The sequence below is a fragment of the Oryctolagus cuniculus genome, chromosome 13 (assembly GCF_964237555.1).
Source record: "Oryctolagus cuniculus chromosome 13, mOryCun1.1, whole genome shotgun sequence".
Lineage (NCBI taxonomy): Eukaryota > Metazoa > Chordata > Mammalia > Lagomorpha > Leporidae > Oryctolagus > Oryctolagus cuniculus.
Window position 1 is genome coordinate 102,183,235 of NC_091444.1, and position 19,189 is coordinate 102,202,423.

Consider the following 19,189-nt stretch of genomic DNA (forward strand, 5'->3'; position numbering starts at 1 on the left):
TGGCCATCTGGGGAGTGAACCAGAGAATGGAAGACCTCGCTCTCTAACTGCGTCTTTCAAATAAATAAATAAATCTTTAAAAAAAAAAAAAAACACATACATAGAACAGACCTGGTGTTCATGGGGGTGAGGCCACCGCAGTGTAACAGAGGTACACAACTCTGTGGGCAACCCATGGGGCACACGGCCCACACCCCCACTTCACAAACCACTGAGGCCAAGATGAGACTTCCTGTGTGTTTTTTTGTTTGTTTGCTTTTTGTTTTTTGTTTTTTGTTTTTGTTTTTGTTTTTTTTTTTTTTGACAGGCAGAGTGGACAGTGAGAGAGAGAGACAGAGAGAAAGGTCTTCCTTTTTGCCATTGGTTCACCCTCCAATGGCCGCCTCGGCCGTTGCGCTGCGGCCGGCGCACCGCGCTGATCCGATGGCAGGAGCCAGGAGCCAGGTGCTTCTCCTGGTCTCCCATGGGGTGCAGGGCCCAAGCACCTGGGCCATCCTCCACTGCACTCCCTGGCCACAGCAGAGGGCTGGCCTGGAAGAGGGGCAACCGGGACAGAATCCGGTGCCCCGACCGGGACTAGAACCCGGTGTGCTGGCGCCGCTAGGCGGAGGATTAGCCTAGTGAGCCGCGGTGCCGGCCCCTGTGTGTTTTTTATACATGCAAGGATGCTTCCAAAAATTCATGGGGAACAGAATTTAAAGATCAGTTTATTCTTGTGCAAGCAAAAATCTTTTTCAAGATGTGCTTTTATTTTCTTGAAAGGCAGAGTTACAGAGAAAAAAGGAGAGGAAAGAGAGAGAGAGAGAGTGCTTCCCTCCACTGGTTCATCCCCCAAATGGCTGCAGCAGACTGGGGCTGGGCCAGGCTTCAGCCAGGAGCCAGGAACTCCATCCGGGTCTCCACGTGGATGCAGGACCCCAAGCACGTGGACCATCTTCCATTGCCTTCCTAGATGCATCAGCCAGGGGCTGGATCCAAAGTGGAGCAGCCAGGACTCGAACTGGTACCCCTGTGGGATTCCAGCTTCATAGGCAGCGGCGCTTAACTCGCTGCACCAGTGCCTGCCCCAGTGCAAAAAAAAAAAAAAAAAAAAAAAAAAAAAAAAAAAAATTGAAATCCATGTGGACGCAGGATCTTCAAAAATTCCATGGAAAATTCGCATTGTGAAAAAGCTGTGCATGCATGGGTTTCCCAGTGGGTTTTTGTTTTTTGTTTTTTTTTTTTTTTTTGCATCTAAATAAATTTACGCTTTCATTCCACTTTCCACAAAGTTTTTGAAATGCTCTCATACTGGGTCACTTTGCCATGAGGGTCCTGTTTCTTCTCAACAGGTGACAGCGCTCACCCTCGGCCAATGCACAGCCCTCTCTCGTCTCTGTCGCTGTCGGGCTGGGAGGACATTTTCCTGGCATTCTCAGGGGGCAGTTTGAACAGCTCCCTTTACTGCCAGAGTGCCTGCCAAAACCCTGCCTTTCATAGGCTCACTCACCTCTTAGCCCAAGAGCTTATGGAGATATTCTCCCAAGCAAGCAAACAGAATCCTTTCTCTAAGAGGAATTCTGGAGTTGGCTCCCAGCAGGTTTTTTTTGGGGGGGAGGGGTTGTCTAAAAATAAAATTCCAGACAGATGCCTGATGCCATGTGGGGATCTCCAGGAGCTGTGGCCCCTGCAGGTCACGGGGCAGGGCTGAGCCACGCCCGGAGGAGCTGTCCATCTCCCAAGCACACGTCTCCTCCAGAAAATGCAGCCTAGTGTCTCTCACGCTCAATACCACCCCCATTCTCGGGTTCCTCACCTCTCCCTCTCAATCCTTTACATGCAGCAGGGGCCTGTCCTTGTCCATCTCCGCTCCAAGAACCTGGCTGACACACAACTAACACATGTGCTACATGCACCAGGGGATACAGACGGAGCTGGTGACTAAGCTCCGGAAACTCAGGTTCTGTCGGGGAAGGCAAACCCAGAACCCGGATCACCCGGGCACGAGTGAGATGAGCGCTCCTTCAGCTTCCATCAGAGACGGGGGTGGGGGCGGGGCCTCCTCCCAAGCCCTTGTCAGAGAGAAAAAGGCACTAGGAGCACAGAGACTCAGCCTCAGATGCTGGTCTTGGCTAGCTGGGGAGCCATGAGCAAGCTGCTTAATCTTGCAAGGTCTCAGTTTCTTCATCTGCAAACTGGGATGCTAGCCCACCTTGCTCACCAGACAGGTGAGTCGTGAAGACAAAAGTCTCTAAGGCACGGAGCAGGGCACCCTGACCTGTAGCCACGTTAAACCGGAGCCTCAGTCGAGCTGTCACAAACGTGCTCGGAGTGGAGGAACTCCTGGACCCTTCGCAGAATTCCTCGTGTACAGAGCTGGAAACCGTGTCTGCAGCCTTGAACTCCTTCACTAGCATCAAGGAGATGAAGGTTGAGGAGCAAAGATGAAGAGAGAATTTGGCAAGGAAGCTATTTCAGAGTTGTTGGATGCTGTAGGGTTCTGCCTTCATCCCAGGGGTTGCTGGGGGTACAGGCAGGGATCTGCCATTTGCCCTGGGCCTGGTGGGAGGGGCTTTGGTGGGGCCATTTAGAAAGCTTAATGGGAGCCAGCGTTGTGGGGACAAGGTTGGGTCTGTACCTGCGGCATCCTATATGGGCACCAGTTCGAGTCTCGGCTAGTTAGCTCCCTGCTAAGGTGCCTGCAAAAGCAGCAGAAGATGGCCCATGTCCTGGGCTCCTGCATGGGAGACCCATATGGAGTTCCTGGCTCCTGCCTTTGGATCGGCCCAGCAGTGGCCATTGTGGCCATTGTGGCCATCTGGGGAATGAACCAGCAGGTGGAAGACCTCGCTCTGTGTCTTTCCCTCTCTCTCATTCTGTAACTCTGCCTCTCAAATAAATCTTCACAGAAGAAAAAAGAAAGCTGATATGGACATTTATGGTGGGGGTCCGAGACAGTGGGCCACACAGCCGGGATCCCTGTATGGATGGCTCCTTTGAGGGAGGAACTTGGGGTGCTCCCGGAATGCATCTCCAAAGCCCCCCAACCCCTCCACCCCCCTGGCCTCATCCAGGCTGCCCCTGGCAGCAGCTTCCTGGGGCTGGCTCGGGCCAGGGCCTAAGAGAAGCCCCAGGGCAGGCAACCAAGGGGTGGCTCTGCCAGTGGCACCCCGCGGGGGTGCAGGAAATGTGCCCATGATGCCCTGGGGCAGCCTTCGCCACGGGAATTCCCTCTCAGAGCCTCCAGAGGGCAACAGGCCACAGACAGCGTGCAGACGGGGTGCAGAAGAGAGAGACAGAGGGGAATTTTGCAATGTCACCTTCCTTACACTCATCTATATTTTTTGGCTTCCAGAAATGAGCAGACAATGCTTCCATCAGCAGGGAAAGAAACGCATGTGTGTATGTGCATTGGGGTTTTTGTGGAGAGGGGAGCCTTTCTGGAGGTCCAGCCCTGAGGACGGCACAAACTCAAGGTGGCTGAGCCCTCCCGTGCGCTCCTGTTTGGATCTCAAGATTCTAGCGGGTGGGCGTGGCTTCCTCTGGGGGCTGTCTTGTTAGGTTTGAGCCTTCAGTTTTCTGCCGTGTTCTCTTTCTACCCCTCTCAGTGTGACAGCCAGAAGGAGGCCAGGGTGCACAGACCATGGCGTTGGGCCCATGCTGCTGTGCTGTCCAAGGACAATGCCACGCACTCAGGGTAAGAGCGTTCATCTTGGTCTCATTCCGCACTCTGCGTTCTGTTAGGAAGACCAGTGTCGCCTTTAATAGTCTCCAACAGCGTAGGTGGAGCTCGGAGCAACCTCACTCTTGAGCAGTTAGACAGTGTGGGAGAGCAGGACAGTGGAGGAAGACGTGCGTGGGGGGTGGTGTAGGATTTCACGGGCTCAAGTTCTCCTTGAGGGGTGGGCTTGGGGATCAGACAGGCACACACTTGGTTCACAGCCGTGGTAGGTGAGGAAGGGTCCTCCAAAGTCGTCCTAACCAGCAGAACCTGTGAATCGGCTACCTCACGTGGCAAAAGGGACTTGGCAGGCGTGGCTGAGTTAAGGCAGTGGAGGAGGAGAGAGCCCTGGATTGTGTAGGTGGGGTTCAATGTCATCCAGATCGAGCGAGAGGCCGAGCGTCACAGACAGAGCAGGAGATGCAACCACAGAAGCCAAGGTCAGGGCCGGGGCGGGGGGCGGGGGAGATCCAAGATGCTGTGGACGCGAGGAAGGGGTCCCAGCCTGGGGCGGCAGGCAGCCTCTGGGGAAAGCCAGCAGGAGGCGCTGCCTGGCATCCTGTGGACAACCTTGACTTTTGGGCTTGTGACCTGCAGCACCCCAAGATAATGACTCTGCTGTTAGAAGCCACTCAGTTCTTGGTGGTTTGTGACAGCAGCAGGAAACGAATACCAACAATCAGACCCAAGAGAGTCTCTTCAACTGTACGAGAGGATGGCCGTGTGCGTCTGCTGGGGCTGTTGTGCGCCTGGAACACAGCACTGCCCTAGAAGCCGCACTTCCGGATATTCGTGAGTGCTGACTCGAGCCACAACACTCCCTCCTGCTCTGTAATGCTCGTTGGAGCAGCTCAGAAACATGCATACGCCTTCAAAAAGTTCACGCAAAACGTACACTATGAAAAAACTAGGGACCTCAATTTTTTTGCACCAAAATAAATAAACTCACCTTGGAATTCCACTCTTCTGCAAAGGTTTTTAAGTACCCTCCGATAATATGGAATCGAACTAGCCAGCCAAGCAGGGAGGGGACTTTCTATGCAATGTCCCCACGTTTACATGTGACACCGTGGGGGTTCAGGAAGTTAAACAAATTGCCCAAGGTCACCCAACTGTTTAGTGGCAAACAGCATCAAAACGTTTCGCTCTTAAAACACTCACCCCTGCTTGGATGGGTGATTTACTACACTTGTGACTCTCAGTGAGTGAATCTATTAAATATGCAGATTTCTGTTTCCCACTCACAAGGAAACCAGGCACAGGTGCCCAGGAATCTGCATTTTATCAAGCTCCCTAATTATTTTTATTCAGACTCACCCATGTTGAGGAATGCTGCACCACCCCATGCTGCCCCATCTGCTTCTACTTCTATCATGGCTTTGACTGAGTGGTTGGTTGATTGGTTGATTGGTTTGAAAGGTAAAGAGAGAGAGAAAGAGACAAAACCACAAAGGGAGAGGTCTTCCATCCACTTGTTCACTCCCCACTTCTATCCACTGGTTCAGTTCACAAGAGCTGGGACTGGAGCAGGACAGAGTAGGAGGCTGGAACTCATTCAAGGTCTCCTCCATGGGTGGCAGGTACACAAGGACTTGGACCATCCCCTGCTGCCTCCCAGGGTGTGCATTAGCAGGAAGCTGGAATTGGAAGCAGAGCAGAGACTTGAACCCAGGTGCTCCAATATGGGACGTAGGTGCGTCTTACCCCCTATAACAAATGCCTGCTGTAATGTCTTTAACCTTCTATTTGGAAAAACTTCAAATGTGCAGAAAAAAACTTACATCAGAGACCACTCACATATTCACCACTTCGATAAAGGAACTGCTAGCATTTTGCCATATTTGTTGCACCTGTATAAACGCACGCGTTTCCCTTTGGGGCTGAGCCATTTTAAAGTATATTGCAAGACACCATGCCGTAACTTAAAATACATCTGAGAAAAGTGAGACACTCTCCTACCTCCACGATAAATTGTCACACAATTTCTCAACATCCTCTAGTACTGGTTCATACTCAAACTTCCCCAATATCTCCCCCAGTGTCTTTAATCAGTGACTTTAAGAAGAATACCAGGAACCGTGCTCTGTCGATTTTGCAGTGGCCGGTCTCTTAGACGAGCCTTGAGGATTTCCAGGATGATGGGCTGGCGGGAGTCCCCTAGGTTTTCTGCACTCCAATGAGCTCATAAATCAAAGGTTGGTTTTCCCCTTGAGTCTGGCCTGACAAGCCTGCAGCCTCCGCCCTGTAAGGAGAAAGCCCCTCTTGCTCTTCATGGTGAGGACAGAGGGCGCCATGAGGCGCCTGTCCCTACAATGCCCTGTCCCTTTCAGGACCCAGCAGGGGAGAGATGACCCCAGACTCACAAGTTGGAATCCACCCAGAATTGTCACACAGACTTCTCCTTGATTAAGCAGCAAAGACAGGAAAAAGTTCTGCAGCCTCACAACTGCCACAGTCATCTCCTATGTCACCCTTTTGTTCTAGAACCTTCCACGGATCCCCACTGTCTGCAGAGTCCAGGCCAAACTGCTCCACGTGGAATTCCAGACCCAGCCTAGTTATCCTAGATTCTTCCTCCATGAGGGAGATGAGAAGAGGCAGAAATCCAGGCAGAGGGAACAGCACAAAGCAAGGAGATGGGAGTATAGCATGAATGAGTCCGTGTTCCCACCTTGGGGTGCACAGTCCGGCAGAGGAGGCAGATACATACTAAGCGCAACGGAGGGCAGCTGAGTGCTGTCCCATGGGCGCTCAGATGAGGAGTTGGAGGCTCAAGGAGGCATCCTCAACGCAGTGATACTTGGATAGAGACCTAAGAGTAGAGACCTAAGAGAGCAGAATCTGGCAAAGAGACGAGGACACCATGCGTGCAGCAGCAGGAGCACTGGCAGCCCAGATGTGGAGCGGGCAAACTGTAGGGCATGTGTGTCCAGTAACGAGCTGGGTGTTACTGGAGCAGAGCGAAGGCGTATTGGGTTCTGATCTGCTCCTGCTCCAATTTCTTGGTGGTTTACCTACCCTCAGATGGCAGGCATGACTCAAGTGTTGATGAATATCAACGTCCAGCTCTATATTACATCTCTTTGCCTTGAACTTCACGCACGTACATGCACCTGCAAAACAGCCATTTCCACTTGAGTCCCATGGATGCCAAAAGGTCAACAGATCCAACCTGCACCTTTCAAACCATGTCTTTTGTTGTTGGGGACAGCAGTTTAAGGGACAGGTAGGGGCATTTAGCTGTGAACACAGGAAGCAAACTGTTGGGAGACCAGGTGTCTCGGTTCCTGACTATCCTTTCCAGTACCGGACTGCACTTCGAAAAATTGGCTGCCCCCAAAGCATCCCGTATGACACAAGGAGTGGACAGACTTTGCAGGCAGGATTCTCCATCTCACAAATCCTCAGTGTTCTCCTAGGGAAGTGTGCACCCACATCACGTAGCCCAGTGGGACATGATGCCAAGCTGAGTGTTCCCTCTTGCCTGGGAGTTGGTAAGTAGGATCCAAGCTGAGGACAAAGAGGAGCTCAGTAGCCAACCTTCTAACAGATCTGTAGGTTTTGGCCGGCGCCGCGGCTCACTAGGCTAATCCTCCACCTAGCGGCGCCAGCACACCGGGTTCTAGTCCCGGTCGGGGTGCCGGATTCTGTCCCAGTTGCCCCTCTTCCAGGCCAGCTCTCTGCTGTGGCCAGGGAGTGCAGTGGAGGATGGCCCAGGTGCTTGGGCCCTGCACCCCATGGGAGACCAGGAAAAGCACCTGGCTCCTGGCTCCTGCCATCGGATCAGCGTGGTGCGCCGGCCGCAGCGCGCCGGCCGCGGCGGCCATTGGAGGGTGAACCAACGGCAAAGGAAGACCTTTCTCTCTGTCTCTCTCTCTCACTGTCCACTCTGCCTGTCAAAAAAAAAAAAAAAAAAAAAAAAGATCTGTAGGTTTTGTAATCGCCACACCGAGGCTCCCAGTCTGAGTGACGGGAGATGCTGCAAATGTCATAGAATATCGAGGACTGGGCCACTCGTGACGTCACCCTTCTCCACCCCTGAACTCCAGGCGTTTCTATCTTTGCTGCTCCGTCATCTCCCTTCCCTGTCAGCTCGCACAGAGGGACCAAGCTCATGGCCTGAAATGACCCCGTTCTGGTGGAATAGGCTTCTGGGTCTTTTGGTACCTCTTGACCGTCTCTGAGTGATCTGCATTTGGGGCCATCTTCCCCAGCAGACTCCTGTGCACCTGCTGCAGCCCAGTGTGGTAGATGAAGATGAGCGTGCCGTTGTCCGGGAGACAAGTCCTCTTGCAGTTTCCAGGGAGTCTAAAGAAAGGGAAGGCCCAGCTCCCCAGAAGCCTGAAGGCCACAGATCAGACTTGGAATTCTCAGGACCCTGGCCGGAACCATCGCAAAAGCTGCCTGTGGTCGTCACTTCTCTCCTCCACGGAGGGAAAAGGCTGCTTTGGACTCTAGAAGCAGTTGGAAGGCTGGGGCTGAACGTCCCCCATCTTTCCTAAGACTCAGGATGACACAGGAGGAGCGTCTGTCTGACTGGGTTGACAGGTTCCCCTGTTCTGTTTCTTCTACTGGGTCAGACGATGAGAACTGAAGAGTACATGGGGGAGGTGGGGAGTGACGTTTACTCCCCCTGCTGAGCTGAGGATCAGCGGTAAAATCTTCCCTCTTCCCAAGAACACTGATGCGCTTCCTACAACTACAGCTGTCTCTCCAGGGCCTGGCAACTTCTGAGACCTACAGGAGGTAATGAATCCCAGCCCAAGGCTGCTACCCCAGCCCTACTGATTTCCCTGAAGCCTGCTCACAACCACCTCAGTATCTCTTTGTTAAACTCTCTCCAATTATCCTTCTTCCGTGTGCCAGCCATTTTCCACTGGGACCCCGACAGATAAAATAATTGTTACCAAGGATGGCCCCAAAGGAAAATGCCTCTCGACTGGGATTCTAGAATTGGATTGCTCACTTATTTGAGACATACCAGGATAATCCCCATGCCAGAGAGACGTAAGGTACAGGTAATCTATATAAACTATGGTGGCGTGTGGTTACACAATGGGTCACCAGTAGTGCCTTCAAAAATGTGCCTAAAAAAACGTTGGAGGAGCAGGTGGCTCTGCTATGCTGCAATGATAGGAACAAGGTTTTGCTGATAGCACTGGAACCGTGCACAGAGACGGGACACAAGGAAGTCCCCAGATGCCCAACTCAGAATGTAAGTGGAAAGCCCCCTCCGTGGGAGCTTCGGGAGATTTTTCTCACCTCCTGTGGGATAGCTGTGACCGAGGGCCAAGCTCAGAGACAGCTCACAGAGCTCACTGACACGCCCAGCCAGTGAAAACCACAGAGCTACCAGATTCCGTATGCTTTCTGCTGGTTGCAAATGGCAGACCCCTGACTCATAGACTGGGATGGTTAAGCCAACACAGCTGTGTCTGCCAACTCAGCTCGGGACTCATTGCCACAGCCCTCATTGTCTCCAGCCCCATGACAGCTAGGGCCCAGAATAGCCCAGACAGTGAAAGACAAAACCTGGGACAGGCAGGAACAGCCGCAGGATCCGGGGGTGCAAGACGAAGCGGGGTGAAGCAGACAACTTGATCAGGGAGCGTTCGACAACGCGGGCAGGTGCAGGCGTCACGCCTGGGAGTGGCCTTCACAGCTGGGCTGGCCAACGCCAACCTGGAGCCAACAGTGGCTGTTAGCGAATAGCACTTCTCCAGTGCTCTGAAGAGAAGGGAACTGAAGACTCCAGGAGTTGGGGGTGTGGAAGGGGCTCTATTCTTCCTAGCGTGGCTGGCCACACCTTATCCGCACTCCCCCGGGAGGGCCGACTCCACCGCCTGCAGAAGCCATCAGAATCCCATTAGTTAAATCTGCACAGGTCTCCTGGAAAAGCGCTTTTGGCTGTTTCCTATAAGCAGGGAGGGGCTGCAGTGGAATCGGGCTCCTGGCTTTAATGGAAGAGAAATGTGACCCCAGAGGAGCAGAGACCAAGGCACAGCAGACACAATTACCCCCAAGGAGCCGGCGTAGCCACTGGAGCATTTGCGCCCACAGGGACTGGTGGCACCGGCTGACCCATCAGGGGTCCTGAGCACCGTAATAGCTGTGCAGACCACTAATGGACTCTGACAGATGGAAGCAGGAAAATTCTGGACCTGGCAGGCAAAATCAACATGGGGAATCAGAATTTCTCCAGTGCCCAGATCCCAAAGCCCTGGAGTCCAGAACGCCCTCACCCTGGGGGAGGGTGGCACAATCTCTTCGGGCAAGCACCTAGCAAGGTGGCCTTGGGTCTGCATGGTCCGCCTTCTCCCAGTTCCTCTACAGAGAGAGCTGAGGTCACCCAGCAGAATGGAGAAAGGAAGACCTTCCCGGGGCCATTAGGTGCCGTTCTTGGACTTGTGCTAACCACTAAAGTCTCCAGTTGCCACTGTCGTCCACAAGTTGGGGTGAGCTCAGGAAACCAGGCAGTCGATGGAATAGTGACCCAGTGGGGCCAACGGGACGGAGGAGCGACCCTGCGCTTACTCTCCCAGTTCCAGAAGGCATACCACAGTAGCAGACACGTTGCTAGCTAGCAGGGTCTCCTTGCATGGCAGGTAGGGCCACATGGGAGCTCCCTCCTCTGCCACTGCCAAGATAGTGAGCCCAAAGAAATGCCACAAACCAGGGATCCACAGAGACTCGGGCAGCCATCAAATGATTAAAAGACCCAGGAGTGATGGTCCCTACAACATTAGCATTTTTTTTTAAAGATTTATTTATTTATTTGAAAGTCAGAGTTACACAGAGAGAGGAGAGGCAGAGAGAGAGAGAGGTCTTCCATCCGCTGGTTCATCACAATCCCCTCCCAGCTGGGAACTCGGTCCAGGTCTCCCACACGAGTGGCAGGAACTCAATCGCTTGGGCCATCATTGCCGCCTCCCAGGGTCTGCACTATTAAGGAAGCTGGAGTTGGCAGCAGAGCTGGGTATCAGTTGAACTCAGGCACCCTGATAAGGGATCCAGGCATCCTAACCAGCATCTTAACCACTAGGCCAACTGTCCAGCCCACTGTGTTTGTTCTTTTAAACCACTGATGTTATTATAGTCTGTCCTATTAGAGACCGGTCCTCAATGCAGCCACAATGCATGGCTGGCAGGTACACTCGGGTTCACTGATGCCTCTCTTGTCAAGGATGTTCATTTGTTTTCAGTAATACATCTTTTTTTAAATAAGAATAAATCTTTAGTAGGACAAAATGATTTTCTGATTGGGTCACATGGCAAGCCCAAATGTATGCTATAGGTAAGAGATGCATCCAGCCAAAAAAGATTAGGGAAATTTGGAAATTAAACATACATCATGGACGGGACTGTGGTTCACTAGGCTAATCCTCCACCTTGCGGCGCCGGCACACCGGGTTCTAGTCCCGGTCGGGGCGCCGGATTCTGTCCTGGTTGCTCCTCTTCCAGGCCAGCTCTCTGCTGTGGCCCGGGAGTGCAGTGGAGGATGGCCCAAGTGCTTGGGCCCTGCACCCCATGGGAGACCAGGAGAAGCACCTGGCTCCTGGCTTCGGATCAGCACAGCACCAGCCGTAGCAGCCATTTAGGGGGGTGAACCAACGGAAGGAAGACCTTTCTCTCTGTCTCTCTCTCTCACTGTCTAACTCTGCCTGTCAAATAAATAAATAAAATACATCGTGGAAGTACAAACACAAAGAAAGCAGGGGTGGAGCTATTAATACCTCATAACGTAAAATTCAGGACAAAGGTCATAAGATGATGAAAGACAGGCATATTATTACGTAAGGGGCAGACTGCAGTGATAACATTTATCAATATCCATAAGTCAATAATACAGCATCCACTCCTTTTTTAATGTGTAACTTATGTGTACTATGTAAAGCTTACACGTATGGCAGAAAACAATGTGGCATTTGTCTTTTTATGTCTGGCTTCTTACACTCCAGCTCCATCCATCTGTGGCAAATGCCAGGATTTCATTCTTTCTATTGCTGGGTAATGCTCCATCATGCGGGCAGCATGTGTTCTTCGCGCCCTGAGGGATACCTGGGTGGGCTGCCCCATCATGGCTACTGGGAACAGCGCTGCAGTAAACCCGCAGGGCCAGTGTTTCTTGGATAAGCTGACTTCATGTCCCTGACGTGGACTCGCTGGATCATACTGTAGATCTATTTAGTCATTTGAAGACCCTCCATGCTGCTTTCCATGATGGCTGTGCCAACTTACGTTCCCACCAGTCATGTCTCAGGGCTCGCTTTTCTCCACAACCCCTGCAATATGTGTTATTTTGGAAGCATCTTTGTGTAACCTCTCTAGGACCATTGGTAGCCTCCCGACGACTCCACCAGGGTTGCATGGAATCTCTAGAGTTTGGACTTAACGGCCTCTTTTGCTGACATTTGGAAAGGAGCTCTTTGCTTGCTACCAAGATCTGGTAGACGCTGAATCCCTGTGGTCATGGGACACACGTGACGATGTGACCAGACCCTCCCCTCGTGACCTGACAATTACCTCATCTACAAGACCAAGCACACGTAAATTGCAGCCACAGTGCACTGGTTAATTCTCTATGTCAGTGTGGCTGGCCCACGGTGCCTAATATCTGGTCAAATATTATTCCAGATGTTTCCGTGAGGGTGTTTTTACATCGTAATTGCATTTAAATCAGTGCCTCTGGGCTCAAACTGCAGCTCCTCCCTCCATCTCCAGCCTGCTGACCCAGCCAACTCATGAAAGTCTTCATACACTCTGCCTCCGCATCTGCAGGTTTCTTGTCCACGGATCCAACCTGCTGAGGGGCAAAAATACTTTGCTAAACACTCGTGTCTGTGGTGAAGACCGTTGTGTTCTTGTGATCATTCCCTAAGCAGTAGGGTAAGACGGCTATTTGTAACAGCATTTACATCAATCAGGGATTTTACAGAACTTAGAGATTGGAAGTAGATGGCAGGATGCGCATGGGTTCTGTGCAAACACAGTGCCACTTTCTAGAGGGGACTCGAGCATCCGACAGTATCTGCACAAGGGCTTGGCTGTTTTTGCCGGATAACGAAGCAGGTGGCTCCGACTCTTGGAAGCTGCTCCTACTGTTTCCTTGCCCGATGTGCAGCTCACACGGCTGACTTCATGGGAAATCCCCTATGACTCACTAACGGCCGGGGGGGAAAAGCCAGGTCTGAGTTAAGGACACACGAGTGTCAGCCAGCAGCAGGGAGCGGTGTCACTGACAGCCATGTTCTGGGTGGCTCCGAGGGAGCGCGGTGCAGGGACGCCCTTCCAGGGGGCGGCACTGGGCAGGGACCAGGGGGCGGGGCTACCTGATGTAGAGATCTACACAGACTCACAGGCAGACACTAACAGGACGCACAACCGGACAAGGACTTAAAAGGAACAAGACTGAAGGGGGACCGGGAGAGTTTGGGGCTGGACGCCACTCGGCTGGGACAAATGGTGAAGATATTTCTGTCCTGTGTGAATGCCTGCCAAGGGCACACCCGGACTTAGTCACTGGGACCGTGGACAAAGCACCTCGCCCCCCCTTCCTTCTGGGATGCAGAGTCCAACAGGTTCAACAACGCGCAGCCAACAGCAGAGGTCAGTGCCGACCGTGATGAGGTCAACACTCAGTAAGGCTGGGTTCCCTGAGCCAAACGCCGGCCACCTGGTGGAGGCTGAGAGGCCTTCCATCATGGCGGGGCGGCAACTGGTCCCTTTTGGGGAAAAAAAATTATTTATTTATTTGAAAGGCAGAGTTACAGAGAGACAGAGGCAGAGGCAGAGAGAGAGGGAGGTCTTCCATCCGTTGGTTCACTCCCCAGTTGGCTGCAAAGGCTGGAGCTGCACCGATCCGAAGCCAGGAGCCAGGAGCTTCTTCAGGATCTCCCACGCGGGTGCAGGGGCCCAAGGACTTGGGCCATCTTCTACTGCTTTCCCAGGTCATAGCAGAGAGCTGGATCAGAAGTGGAGCAGCTGGGTCTCGAACCGGCACCCATATGGGATGCCTGCACTGCAGGCGGCAGCTTTACCCGCTACACCACAGCGCCGGCCGGCCCCGATCCAGCTCTCTTCTAATCACCTGGGAAAAGCAGCAGAAGATAGCCCAAGTACTGAACCCCTGCCACCCACATGGGAGACCCTGAAGAAGCTCCCGGCTTTGGCCTCACCCAGCGCGGCTGTTGCAGCCATCTGGGGAGTGAACCAGCAGATGGAAGACCTCTCCCCCTCACGTTCCCTCTCCCACCCCTCTGTAATCCTTTCAAAAAATATTTTTTAAAAAAAATTTTTAATGTAGAGAAAAAAGCGTAGCAGTGGGCTTATTCTAATGAAATTAAATTCTCTGACTCATTCCATGCACACTGTCATCCTGCCACAGGTGGCTTGAAGCAACAGTGCATGGAGTGGTCTACTGACAGCTCTGTCATGGGGCTCATGGGAAGACAATGTTTGCAAGGGTAGGGTGCTGCCCTGCGGGATGGGGCCACCCCCTAAACCAGCAGAACCACAGTGCCCAAGTCCGGGAACCAAGAGTGGAAAGTGAGAGCGACCCTCTCTGGTGCAAGGCCCGGAGCCAGTGGTGCCTCTGGTCCCTACACCTTGAGCTCAGCGAGTCTGTATGTCTGTAGGCACAGGGAAGAACCAGGGCATGCAGCGGAGATTCTGTTAAACTGGAAGCTCAGACTGCCCTCCAACCACTCCGGGACCCAACAGGCAGAGTCGGGGTGGCGCTACTGACCCAGGTGTCTGATCCAATTGCCAAGGGCAGGTTGGGTGAGGACAGGGAATTCTGGGAAGCCACAGGCCACCACTTGGCACTGTCTTCCCCCACGCACTGCTGGGAAGTGCCCTAGCACCAGAGTGCGGATTCTGGCCCATCCTGGCAGCGGGACAGGGCACACCACCCTGGGTGGGAGCCGGGCAGCTCCGAAGGCCTGGAGCTGTTAAATTCAAGCTGGTATCAGCATGTGGACCAACAAGGCCACCCCCCAGCTCTCTTCTTCCCGTGCTGTGGCCGGTGGGGAGCAGAGCCGGGCCAGTCCCCATGGGGGTGGGGGAAGACAGACCCTGGTGGAAAGTGGCTTCTTCCAGGTGTTAGTGGGTGCTGTTGAGCTGTGTGCTGGCAGCCCGGAGGCTCTGCCCAACGCCTCCTGGAGCACTGGGCCCATGACTGCAGCCTGAGGCTGCCCTCACCAGGACCCTTTTAATCCTAGGCCAAGGAGCAAGGTGTGGGGCTGGGGATGGGGCAGGGGTGAGAGCTGGGAGTAGGGGTGGGGAGGGTCAGGGCAGGGCGGGGCGGGGCGGGGGCTACAACATCTACCACTCAGTCTCCACCACCCAGAACTTGTAACTAAAATATTTAAAGCCCTGGGTTTTGAATGAAAATTAAAGGACAGATGTTGGCAAACAAACAAAACTACAGGCAGGACCACCCAGGGTGGGCGGATGAAGGGGTGAAGGCGGAGGGGAAGGGAGTCTGTGTTCAGGGGGGGAGAAGGGAGCCATGACTCTCAGCCAGCACCTCGCCTCGTGGTCCGGGCTAGGCAGTGGGGATCGTAGCACCCTTTGCATGCGTTTTTTCTCTTTCTTCCTTCTGATCCCAAAACTCTATAGGGAGAGTGCTTTGACTAACAGTGCAGGTGTGGGGTCGGGAGTCTGACGTCAGCAGCCCATCACCGTTCAGTAACTCTTGGGACTTTGTCCTTGCGGGGGGGGGGGGGGGACTGAGTGCTTCCTGTGGGCCAGGTACAAGGTGAAGGGCATAGGGGCCAAGAAGAGGGGCACCTCCACTTCCAGCATCCGCTTGGGTTTGGCCAGGGAGAGGCTCTGGCAGGAGGCAGGCGGACAAGGCGGTCAGAGCAGGCTGCACCAAATCTTGCAGCATTTGCCACACGGTGCTCCGTTCCCCGGGTTCCAGTGCCCACTCCCGTGGCCTCTTCTCTGCAGGTCTGTAGGCGGTCACGGCCTCTACACCTGGTGCTCCCCTGACTACCGCAGATCTGCCCGACTCCTGCCTGCACTGCTGTAAGCACTCCTAGGGCCAACCTCTGTGATGCAGCCAGGATCGGGCAGGCTGGCTTCGGACTGGACGGTGCCAGTCTGCACCTGTGCCAGGTGCACCTGAGACACAGTTCCTGAATGCCTGATTCTCACCCACCTGTGCCCTGTGCAGAGGTCTCCGGCCTCACACATATGTGGACACCTTAGTCAGTCTGCTGAATAGAGAGCCCCTACCCCCCCCACACACACTGGCTCAAATGCTCTCGTGCTTGCTGGAAGGATCTAGAACACTTGGTCTCTCTCTCAGTCACGGAAACATCTCGGGATGGATGATCCCCGATGCTGAGCGCAGTGGACGGCGGCTGCACAGCACGAAACGAGGCCCTCGTCCTTCCGGGCAGTGGGAGGGGCCTCGTCCAAGCTCCGTGGAGAATCAGCCTGGGTCTGAAGGCACGGCCTGGGGTCCCACGGGCAGCGCACACAAAGGGCAGCGCCCACCCCAGGCCCTCGGCTCCTCCTCCACCTGGCGGGGGACCTGTGTGGCCAGCACAAAGTCTGCACCCACTAGGAGCTCCCAAGCTGCCGGAGCAGGCTGTGTGCTGCATACCCAGGAAAACACAGGCCACCTGCTCCATGCCTTCCGGCCGGCATGCTCCCCCACGTGACTAGCTTCTCTGCTCAGTAAGAATCCAGATTCCCCTTTCTCTTTTAGACACAGCCCTCACTCTCCTATGCATTGCTCTCCCTGAACAAAAAGCTTAAAAACTCTAAAAAAAATTAAAAGTAGAACATTTAGAAACAAAGCAAAGCTGAGCGCTGTCCTCTTTTCTAGATCCATGGAAAGATGTCTCACTCCCCCAGCCTCCAACTGCTTGCTCTTTTTTTTCCCTCTTCTTTGTTGGCAAGTGGATCTGGGGGAGCCAAATACGTCAGCTGGTGTGCATTTCCTGCGCGGACACGTCACCATGTCATTCGAAGCTAATGACCATGTGTGGTCCTTGAAATCAGCGAGGTTGCTTCTCTCCAAAGAGCTGAGGTTGCTCTTCACCTGAGCCAAGCTGGAAGCGAACGAGTGGAAAACACAGAGGATTTCGGCTAGACCACAGGAGGACTGGATAAACCAGCGCATCGCAGACCTGGGGACCCCCACCCTCCCAGCAGAGAATTAGGGGTTTTTCAATTGTTTTCTTTCTTTTTTTTTTTTTCGGTTTTATTTAGCACCGTGACAATGGCTTCCATTTGGTGCTGCCAGAGAGCCCAAGCTCCGTGGAGGCCCCACAGGCAGGCGGGGCCTGCCGGCTGTCACCAGTCGCCATGGTGACCTCACAGCCAGCAGCTGCTCTGGCCACCCGGGGGCCGGGGGGCTGAACGGTTTCCAGGCAGGTCAGCGGGCGGTGGGCAGTGCCAGATGAGGCCAGAAGCCCGCAGGTCCCGGCCACTTGCTTAGCCTGTGCCTCCAGGCTCCTTCCCAGCAGGCTTGGCCAGAGCGGCCTGGGACAAGTCTCCCAGCCCTGGGAAAGTCTCGGCAGCCTGGAAAACACAGCACAGTTGGCTTTTTTTTTTTTTTTTTTCCCAAGGGCAAACAGAGTTTCTGGAATCTGAGACTCACTCTTCCTGTGCACCTGGTATCGTGTCCATTTTGGAGCTGCTGCTGGCCAGAGACCGGGAAGACGCCTCCAGATTGGAGCCCGGAAGTGGCCTCTGCTTTGTCCCCGCGACCTGCTGCCCCTCGAGCAGTCTCCATCCCCTCCCCCAGCACCCCTGCCTGGCACCTAGCTCCAAGCACACACACACACACACACACACACACACACAAAGCAGGCAGCGTTACAGCTGGCAGCCTCTCCCTACCCCCCCTCCATGGCCCACCTGCCCCGCCAGGCCAGCTTGGAGAAGGGGGCTCTTAAAGGGGGAGGGAGGGGGTCTCCAGCAAGACATCTGCTCCCCTGGCCGCGAGATCTGAAGGGCGGATGCAGGAGACCCGGGCAGCTCTGCCAAGCTGTGGCTCTGGCTCTCAGAGGTGGCTGCAGCCTTCCCTTTCAGCGCCTGCCGCCTCCCCTCCCCCTCCCCGTCAGCCGGCATCTCTGGGAAGAGAAGTGTCACAGCAAACTGCCACGGCAAACAAAGCTGCGAGCTGGCGGCTGGCCCAGCCTGCTGCTGCTGCCCCTGCAACCCGCCGGGCTCCCCGCTGCACCCCAGTGGGGCCCCTGGCCCTTCCTGGTGCGCTGATCCCAGCCCCCGGGGAAGCCCTGGGCCCTGGCCAGCTCTGTGTAAGACCCCTCCTTGCTTCTGCTCCTGGGCCGTCAGAGGCCTGGATGATGGGGCCAGGAAGAAGCCCTGTAGGCCAAGCGCCGTCCTCGGGGAAGGAAGGGACGCGCCTCCCCCAGTCAGCGTGTCCCATCTCTTGGCTAATGCCCCTGGAGGCTGGGACTTCCAGTCGTGTGAGCTGGGCCAGTTGGTTTGGGGATGACGGCAATTTCAAGAAGCAAGACAGCAACCACTGGGACCAGCACTGTGGTGCAGTGGGTTAAACCCCTGCCTGCAGCGCCAGTATCCCACGTGGGCACCTGTTTGATTCCCGGCTGCTCCACTTTGATCCAGCTCTCTGCTATGGCCTGGGAAAGCAGTAGAAGATGGCCCAAGTCTTTGGGCCCCTGCACCTATGTGGGAGACCTGGAAGAAGCTCCTGGCTCCTGGCTTTGGATCAGCTCAGCTCCGGCCGTTGTGGCCATCTGGGGAGAATGGAAAATATCTCTTTCTCTCTCTCTCTCTCTCTCTCTCTCTCTTTCTCTCACCTTTAAATAAATAAATAATATTTTAAAATAATAAAAAATAAAGATAAACAAAGAAGCGGCTCCAGCCTTTGGCCCTGCTGGGTGAAGCAGTTTATAAACCCAGAGGCCCAAATGTTTCTGTTGCCCCAGATGCTCAGGCAACCTGGGGTTTTCTTTCCCGCTGATTGTGCCCAGGATATGACAGCAGTGACCTTGAGGGCCAGGGGTGGGGCCCGGGCCACACGGAAGGCCACTTCCAAGCCCAGTGCCATGCCACAGTCCACAGAAGGTCCTCTTTGGAAGTCCCTGAGCCAGCACACAAGGCCGGAGTGACAAGATGGTCACGCCGCACTCAGCGGCCCGGCAGCGTGGGGCCGGCTTTCCTGCTTTGCAGACCTGGCCTGCCCACTGCTTCCTGCATCTGAGGGCTGCACACTGGCCTCTGCCTTCCGGTGACTCAGAGGCTCACAGGAAGGAAGTGTAGCCGTGGAGTTTGTCTCAGTGGCAGCCGAGCACAGCCTTCCCTGTCTCCTGACGGCTCCTCCCACAGCTCACCAGCCTCCTGCCTCGTGCAGGCCCGGGTTCTGCCGATGGTTCTGGGCACCGCACACAGCCTCCAGCTACACTGCAGAGAGCAGAGAACACAGAGCAGGACAAGGCCTTGAGGGTGGCAAGAGCTGACGCGTGTGCGTGCGGTAATGCACACACA

General features: G+C 54.4%; 1 long non-coding RNA gene across 1 annotated transcript; it reads left to right on the forward strand.

Moving 5' to 3' along the window:
• Positions 1–13,044: 13,044 nt before the first annotated feature.
• Positions 13,045–18,553, forward strand: LOC138844890 (uncharacterized). Its single transcript, XR_011381311.1, has 2 exons — positions 13,045–13,306; positions 16,539–18,553. It is a non-coding gene; the product is annotated as an uncharacterized lncRNA (long non-coding RNA).
• Positions 18,554–19,189: the final 636 nt, after the last annotated feature.